Consider the following 9,650-nt stretch of genomic DNA (forward strand, 5'->3'; position numbering starts at 1 on the left):
TTTTTTTTTTTTTTTACCTTTTGAAAGAACCAACTTTTTGTTTTATTAATCTTCTGTAGAATTCCTTTGTTATTCGTCTTATTTTGTTCTTCTTTGATTTTAGTTATTTCTTTTCCCCTGCCGGATTCGAGATTGGTTTGTTCTTCCTTTTAGAGTTCCTTGAGATGATTCATTAGATCAGTGATTTTTTTATCTCTCTGCCTTTTGGGTGTAAGCATTTAATACTATGAGTTTTCCTTTCAGGACTGCTTTTGATATACCTCAACAATTTTGATAACTTACATCCCCATTATCATTTAATTTAAAGAATATTTTGATGTCTACCTTTATCTCCTCCATGTCCCAATTATCATTCAGCAATAGATTAGTTTCATGACTTCGGTGTGAAGATAAGTGCTTCTGTTGGAATTGATTTCTAGTTTTATCCTCCTATGGTCTGATATATAATTTAGATATTTTTTAATTTGCTGAGACCTGTTTTTCACTTATAATATGATCAGTCTCAGATAATGTTCCATAGCTGATGAGAAGAACATAAAATTAAGTAGTTTTTGAATGGACCATTCTGTAAATGTCTGTTAGAGTTCTAGAGTTCTTTGTAAGTGCATTGTTTTTTGCTTATTTTCTGTTTGGAGGATATTTCCAGTTCTGTCAGTGGAGTTGAAGTCTCTTATGAAGAAAATGTCTCTTTGAAGGCTATTATGGTGCTGCTTTTGAGTGTTTTATTTAAATCACATAGGATTTGTTTTATGAATCTGGGTGGACCTGTGATAGGTGCATAAATACAGTAGAACTTCCATGTTGACTACACAGAACTCTGACCACCACCTAACTTCATTTTCATAGGTTAGACATGCACCACATGTAGGTACAGTAGGTCTGGTTCCTCATGTTGAATGCCTCTCTATGTTTGTTACTATCCCTCATTTAGTCAACTTACAGAGGTTCTTCTGTATTTAGGATTGTTAAACATTCTTGTTGAATTATTCCCTTCACCATCATATAATGGCCATCTTTGTCTTTCTTTACTTTATTGAATTGAATTGTACAATGTCTGATATGCAAATGATTACACCAGCACTCTTTTGGTTTCCATTTGCATGGAATATTGTTTTTCGTCCTTTACCCTGAGTCTAAATGAGTATTATGAGTTAGCACTGTTTCCTGGAAACAACAGATACTTGCTTCTGATTTTTTAGCTATTCTCAACCAATGCATATATTATACATATGAAAGCTGAAGTGATTATATTTATTCAAACAACATGGAAGTCAAAAAATGAGTTTTACGAAAAATAATGAAAGTATTTTGCAGTAAATGATAGTCCAATTACTGAGAAGGACATAATATCAAAATGTATGTGCAGCTAGATGTAGAGCTTCAAAATACATAAAATGTACTAAAAGTACCATTAAAGGGAAAAGACAATCCATAGTTACATATAGATAAGTTAACACCTGTCTTTTAGAAACTGATATTAAAATAACAGCATAATTATTAAAAACTTACATTATCTGGAAGATCTTAAACATAGTTACCTAATATTTTAAGCATTAAAAAATATAAAATATACTTATTTTCAAGTCTGTACAGTGTACTCATTAAGTTAGACCACACACTGCATCACAAAATAAGTCACATTTCTCAAAAGACTAAAATCATTCAAAATATGTTCCTTATCCATAATAGAATTGAATTTCACATAGATATGATAATAATAAGACGTTTAAGAAATCCTCACTTGATTTTAAATTAAATGATACTTGTAAATACTAAGTGTCAAGGAAAAACTCACAAGGGAGAGTCAAAAATATGCTAATGATGATAAAAATCACAGCATAAAAATATTGTACTAAGCTGCAACACAGTGCTTAGAAAGAAATTTAAATATAAATATTTGCAGTCATCGGATTAACTCAATTCACTTATTGTATGTCTCCAAAATTACATTTCATAATTCTTAGCAAGAACACTTTATGTTAAAATTCTTACAACATAATGCAATTTTGAATGCCTGAATTTTATTGTAAATTACCACAATATATGCCTTTTCAGTATTAAACTTGTTTTCAATAAATTCATTCAGTTTATAACTTATATTGGTACTGCGTAGAAGAGATAAGGAAAAACTCTCTGTAGAAAACACAGGATGAAAAAAATCGATGCTTCTCCTGCTTCTGCTGACCATTGGCGCCTCTGCTGCCTTAATATCATACACTGTAGATGGCGGATTCTAAGACAGGAAATTTGCTCAGCACAATTACTTCTAGTAGATAGTGCTACTTGACTATACTGAGTTGTGGTTTGCAATAAATAATAAATAATAGACCAAACCTCAATACAGCTGAACAGCTGTCACCACAGCTAACACTGGAGCCAATCATGAGGTCAGACAAGAAGTGTGACTGGGGAGCATACACAGACCCAGCTGTCAGGGCTAAGAGAACACGTATTTTAACATCTGGAAGGCTGTAGCTGCCAAATCTTTCCCATAAGCAGCTTTCTGCATTGACTTCAGTGCTGATAGAAAGATGCAGAAATAAAAGTTGCACACTCAACACTGCAGAAATAGAATAAAATGTCAAGTTAATGTTGAAATTGTTAATGCATGGATAATAACTTTATTTTTGTTAAATACAAACCCTTTTAAATCCTTAGTTCTTTTGGTCAAGGACTATGTCTAATATCTTTATAATTTTAACTGGTGCTATAACTTCATTTCATTTGCACAAATCTCATTTTATTCAATTAATTCTATTTTCACATATAGTCTAAACAATTTTATTAATATATACATATTTCTAAACATATTTACATAATTGATAGTCTTAAATATGCTTTATCAAATCTATGTTCTAACTAAGGAATACAATTTTTTTTTTTTTTTTTTTTTTTGCAGTTTTTGGCCAGGACTGGCATATGAGGCTGGCGCCCTACTCCTTTAAGCTACAGGTGCTGCCCCAGGAATACAAATTTTTATATCATTTCCCTTTGCTGCCTTAATGCTTACATTATATTGGTAAGTAAACCAATACTTACATTTTCACAGTTGGCACAGTATAAATTTGTTCCATAGAAAAAAACACATTTCTGGGTGAAAGCTAAAATTCTTAGAGGTATTTTATGTTCATAGTGTGCGGTCATAGTGGCATAACTTTTTCTAGTATATTCTATGAAGTTCATGTCTCTAGGAGATCAAACAGATGCAAAAGAGATGCTGTGGTCACAGTGTTGCGGACCAGCCTTGACATGCAGTGGGTTTATTTCCTAGTGGCCTGGTGGTGCGAGGAGACCAGAAAATTATTAGTAGGAGATATAGAATATTAATATAGAGAAATAACAGACACAGACAAAGAGAGAGTTTTAAGAGCAGTGGGGCTCCGGAGGCAGCACATGCTTCTTGGTGAGGCTTCCAGTAGGCTACCCTGAATATCAGACTAGCTCTGTGTTTAGCTCATACATCAGTATTACAGTCATAAATCTCATGAAAGCAAGGCAACAATTGCAGCCAGGTTCTTGCTGTGTTTGCATTCCTACTAACTAAACTAACTCTACAGCTGATTACATTCATTGCATGGATTTACTTGTTGCTTTTTACTGTTTCAAAGGGGAATGGTCTGAATGTAAACAAAGTCTTGATAAGGAAGCCAATCAGAGGCCGACTCAAGGACCAAATCCTAGCTGACCCATAGTCACACACCACACATGTGATTTTTTAATACTCTGAGAGCCCTGTGGCCAAACAGATAGACTCCCTTGGCCCATTCAAGGTGAGAGAAGAAAAAAGATCCTTCTTGTCCTGATCTGGTCCAGAGCAAGTCGTCTTGAGTTGGACAAAGTTTAAAGAATTCACATTCTTAACTCTCCAAAACCACTCCCTCAAAGCACACAGCTTTGCCCTGGCAGAAAGCAGCTTCAAAGCCTCCAGCCAGCTGCTGCAGGCAGCTGCGAGGGGTGGGAGGATATACAACATGCCATCCTGCAGAAATATGAAAGTGATAGGATCTCGCACTTTGTGGTCAAAGCCCAGAAAATCAGTCCAAATTGAAACCCTCTTAACTATCTCCCTTTGTTTAGACTTTGTTCTCTATTCCTAATCGTATTTCTAATCTACTAATAATTAATAATTGAGTATTAGTTTGAAAATTATAAAATCATTATTATTAGCAATTCCAGCACATCAAGCTTTGACTGCTCCCTTAAGTCTTCCCACATGCACCCTTCAATAGTGACCATCCAGTGAAGGAATGCAAAGAGCTCCTAACAGGCCATTTTAGGGAACTTAAAGTCTTGACCACACATGGCAATTTTGGATATTGGCTAATTCTCGCCTCTCTATCCATGCAGGTAGAATAATTGGGGAAAAATTGTAAATTTACAGGTGTCTGCTGAGAGCCAGCATATTGAAAATAAAATGGCCAGGCCTCCACAGGCCTGGGATCTCCTTCTGCAGTCCTCTTTCATACACTCAGTATTGTGCATTCATACTGAATACAAATGTAAATTTGAAAAGCCTCTAGAATCAAAAGGTACTCCAGGGTGCTCTGAAGTACTGAGAAAGTCATTCCAATTATGGAGAGAAGTACGTATTTTCAATAACAAAATGCATCACACAGGTTTTCCTTATTCGTGTTGTGCTCTGATCAATTCATCTTGGTTTGTGATATGGATATGCCTGTAAATTGCCATAGAGAACGAATGTGCTTGTCTTACCTGGTCTTACTGCTCCTGAGACAATTTTTAAATGCAAATCAATACATTAGCATTATGTTTATTTATTTATTTTGATTTTGATTTTTTGAGACAGAGTCTCACTATGTTGCCCTCTGTAGAGTGCCATGGCATCACAGCTCTCAACTACCTCAAACTCTTGGGCTTAAGAGATTTTCTTGCCTCAGCCTCCCAACTAGCTCCTACAGGCACCTACAACAATACCTGGTTGTAATTGTCATTGTTGTCAGGATTCGAACCCGCCAGCTCCAGTGTATGCCACTGGCGCCCTAACTGCTGAGCCAGCATTATGTTTAATATTTTCTGTGAATTGTTTACTAACTGCTGTTTTCCTTGGGGTCTCTAAATTCAGTCACTTAAAACTCTGGATGTATTAATATGTATGTTTGAATATCAGGTAAAATAAAAGTAAACCTGAGTGGTCTTTTTCTTCCATTCATCTTGTTCCCAACTACCAATTCCCTCGTATTTTTGGATAATCATTTCTACGTGTCAAATTTAATTTTAGTGGGTTACTATAGCTAAGTAGATTGACAACTGATTAGATGATAGGGTATATTAATGTTCTGAAAAATATATCAACTAAAAGAGTACTTACTGAGTGCTTACTAGAAGTATACATAAAGAGTGTAGTAACTATATCTAAATATTAGACAGGGAACTTTATTTAAGAAGTATTAGCACTTAATTTTTAAACATTATGCTGAGACTTCTATTGCAATCCATTACTTGCAGACAGTCACACTGTTGAAAAGTTCAAAGTCCTTTGCTTAAATTCATTTTAGCAACTCTGGTGTATATACCCTATTTTTTGCTGTGTTGTTTCATCTTTGAGAAAATGCTCTTTATGAAATCCTTGATGAAGCTCTTTGTTATTTTTCTACTACAATATGGTTTGGGTTTTTTTTTTTAGAAAGAATCTCACCCTCAGAAAAGTGTCATGGCACCGTAACTCTCAGCAATCTCAAACTCTTTGGCTCAAGTGATTCTCTTGTCTCAGCCTCCCACATGTTTGGGAGTACAGGTGTCCTGCACAACACCTGGCTACTTTTAGAGACAGGGTCTCACTCTGGCTCAGACTGGTCGTAAACTCCTGAGCTCAACCTGTCCACCCCTCTTGGCCTCCCAGAGTGCTAGGATTACAGGCATGAGCCACTGCATCCAGAGAGTTATTCCCTTTTCCATTCCTATGACTCCCTTTTGGAATGAGAATGCTTACTTCGTACTGGTCCCACAATTCTATTTTGAAGGTAGATAACTTGTTTGATCTCACAAGCTCACAGCTTTAGGAGGAATTATGTCTTGAGTCTCACCCACATGGGTTGAAATGAGACTTTAGACTTTTGAATTAATGCTGGGTTAAGTGAGACTTTGTGGCTTATTGGGATGGAATAAATATATTTTGCAGTGTGAAAAGGGACATGAATTTTGGAAGCCAGAGATAGAATTCGATGGTTTGAATGTGGTTCCCAAAAAGCATGTGTTGGGAATTTAATTCCCAATACAACAGTGTTATTAAGGGGACTCTAGGAGTTTAGTTCCTAATGACTCCACCCTGATGAATGGATTAATGACAATTCTAAAAGGGCTTGAAGCTACAATTTCAACCTCTTCCTCTCTCATTCCTCTCCTGACATTCTGCCTTTTGCCTTGGGATGATATAGTAAGAAGACCCTTGTAGTATGCCAGCTCTTTGATCTTGGTCTTCCCAGAGTCTAAAACCAGGAGTCAGTAAATTTCTATTCATTGTAAATTATCTAGTCTCAGGTATTTTGTTATAGTAAAATAACAGGGACTAGACAACATGAAAATCTCAGTGGAATAGAAGCATGGCTTTAGGAGGTGATTAGGTCATAAGGATGGAGTCCTTATAAATGAGATTAGTACCGTCACAAAAGAGGAGCAGGGTAACTCATTTCTTCCTTCTGCTACATGTTAGCAACTTAAACTTGAGTCTGTTCCTCCAGCAAGCAAAAAAAGCCAAGCACTGACACCAGGCTTTGCAGCAAGACAATGTGAGGTGTTTATTAGGTGCCAAGCAAGAGTAGGCAACTAGTGCTTAATACCCAAGCTCCTTGATGGTCTCTATAAGAATTTTTATAGGCAGGGAAAGTAGACGTTATAGGCAAAGTCATAAATCAATACATGAAAGTTATACGCTGTTTTGGTCCCCAAAAGTAGGAATTTGAAGTGGGAATTTATAGGTTTAGATTGATTCTGATACATATATATATACATATACATATATATTTCAGATTGATTCTGATACATATATATATTTAGAGACAGAGTGTCATTTTGTCACCCTTGGTAGAGTGCCGTGGCAGCATCACACTCCTCACAGCAACCTCCAACTCCTGGGCTCAGGTGATTCTCTTGCCTCAGCCTCCTGAGTAGCTGCGACGACAGGTGCCTACCATAATGCCTGGCTATTTTTTTGTTGCAGTTTGCCCAGGGCCAGGTTTGAATCCACCACCCTCTTTATATGGGGTGGCGCCCTGCTCACTGAGCCACAGGAGCCACCCTGATTCTGATATTCTTAAATTTGGTTAAGAGACCAGGCTTTATATAAAAGAATTGGGATCAGCAGGAAAACAAAAATTAAGTTTAATTTTAATAAATGCTTGTGTTGTGCCCAGGTCACGATGTCCCCAAGAACCACCAGGGAGCCAGGGTCTGATGCAAAAGTAGGAGAGTTTTATTCAAGCCCGCAAACCTGGGCCTCCAGTATCTCGGTACAGCAAGATCAGGCTGAAGGCCCCGTTCTAAAGGGGAGGGTGGCTTTTATAGGTGAGGGGAAGGTAGTGACCTCTACGTAAGGTTGTGTGTGTCTGATTGGTAGGGGCCACTGAGGTGGTGTCATGTGCCTGTGTCCTGACTTCTGAGAATCTGAAACTTAACTTCGGGGAAACTGAAACTTAAGCTTAAAATGATGTTGGTATTGTTCTTTCACTTGTTAAGAAAGGAAGTCTGTTATGCATCAAGCGATGCTATGTCAGAGTTCAGTGATGTGAGCAAAACAGTATGCATGATCAGAGTGACCAGTCCAACGAGACTGATGATCTACAGGTAACTCTTTCCAGACCCTCTCACAAATGAAGTTGGAACAAAAGATTGTGATCAGAATTTAATCCTCATTTTCTCTTTGTCTGTATGCTCCATAATAAAGGTCAACATTTTTCATCTGGTAAGGCTCTTGGTTTCTGAAAAACAACTAAAGGATATGGCCAAGATGTTACTTTTTATAGAGAAGCTAGCATCTTGTGACACTTTCTTGGATTATTATTGTCTAAGTTATCATCTTCTTGCTTAGCAAGTTATTCATTTACTTCTCTCATTGCTTGTGATAGGGCCAGCTAAGTGGCCAGAATTTTTCAGGAAGGTACTCAAATTTTTCTTTATTTCCATGCTGGAGAGGGGAACCCAGAAGGCCACTAAGAAGGGATTCTGGTCTGTCTCAAATGTGATGATACAACCCCAAACTGTCATCTATGAGGAACTAGGCCCACAACAGTCATTATCAAACCTTCCTGTGTCTTGATCTTGGACTTCCCAGCTTGTGGAACACTGAGAAATAAATTTTCATTCTTTATAATATATCAAATCCTTTGTATTTTTGGAATAACAGCTGGCACAGATTAAGTCACAAGGTAAATTATTTTACCAAATATATGCTTAGGGTCCTAAGTAGAATTGTGAGTAGAAATAGCCAAAACTTTCATAAACTAAGCAAATAATATTTACATTTTAAAAGTTTTGCCCACTTCAGGAGGAACGAAACAAGTTTTCTTATTGTGATATATCTGAAAAAATATACCCCCTAACAATAAATAATAAACATAACAATAAACATTGATTCAACTTATAATTCTGTTCTTTAACAATTTGGCTTGGGACACCAAGAGTGGTTTTGAACTGGAACCAATCATATATGTAGGATCACTTAGCATTTATTCAGACAGCTCTGCTCCTGGAGAGTGGCTAGCATTGACTGACATTACAGTGATGCGTCAGTTTACTAAAAAATAAATTTGAACATATTCACATCAAACATCAAGGTCCTATAAGATCAGCACCAACATTGATAGCCTTGAGTGGAAACATAGACAGCTGTACAATTGTATTTTTGGTTACTTTGGTACCCTACCTTCAATAATAGAATAGAATAATAATAGAAAAAAGATTGATTAGGAAATGGAGAACTTGAACACTTTAAACCAGCTAGAGAAAATAGAGATATATAAAATAATAGGAGGAACAACACCATACACCCTCTAGGGTATACACAAACTGGTCTCTACAGTAAACAAAAAAGGAAGCTCTAAAGTAAAAAGATAGAAATTATATGGAGTATTTTTCCGACTACTACGGAGTAAAGATAAAAATGAATAATAGAAGGAAAACGAGAAAATGTGTAAATATGTGAAGTTAAACAGCACGATCTTAAGTAATCAACATGTCAAAGAGTAAATCACAAGGGAAATTATAAAGGAAGCAGAGAAGAAGAAAAACAAAATACAACACAACAAGATTTATAAAATTAGTGCTCAAAAGATTATTTACTCATATGCCATATAGCTATAAATGCCTACATTAAAAAAGAAGAAAACTCAGCTCAGAGCCCACAGCACAGTGGTTACGGCATCAGCCACATATACCGAGGCTGTGGGTTTAAACCCAGCCCAGGCCAGCTAAACAGCAATAAAAACTGCAACAAAAGCATAGCCAGGTGTTGTGGCAGGTGTCTGCAGTCCTAACTACTTGGGAGGCTAAGGAAAGAGAACTGCTTAAGCCCAAGAGTTTGAGGTTGCGTGCAGCACTTGTGGATTAAGGAGTAGGGTGCCAGGCCCACATACTGGGAGTTGCGGGTTCAAGCCTGGTCAAAACTGCAAAGAAAAAAAAAAGAGTTTGAGGTTGTT

Source organism: Otolemur garnettii, unplaced genomic scaffold (assembly GCF_000181295.1).
Source record: "Otolemur garnettii isolate 467f Iridium unplaced genomic scaffold, OtoGar3 scaffold00040, whole genome shotgun sequence".
NCBI lineage: Eukaryota > Metazoa > Chordata > Mammalia > Primates > Galagidae > Otolemur > Otolemur garnettii.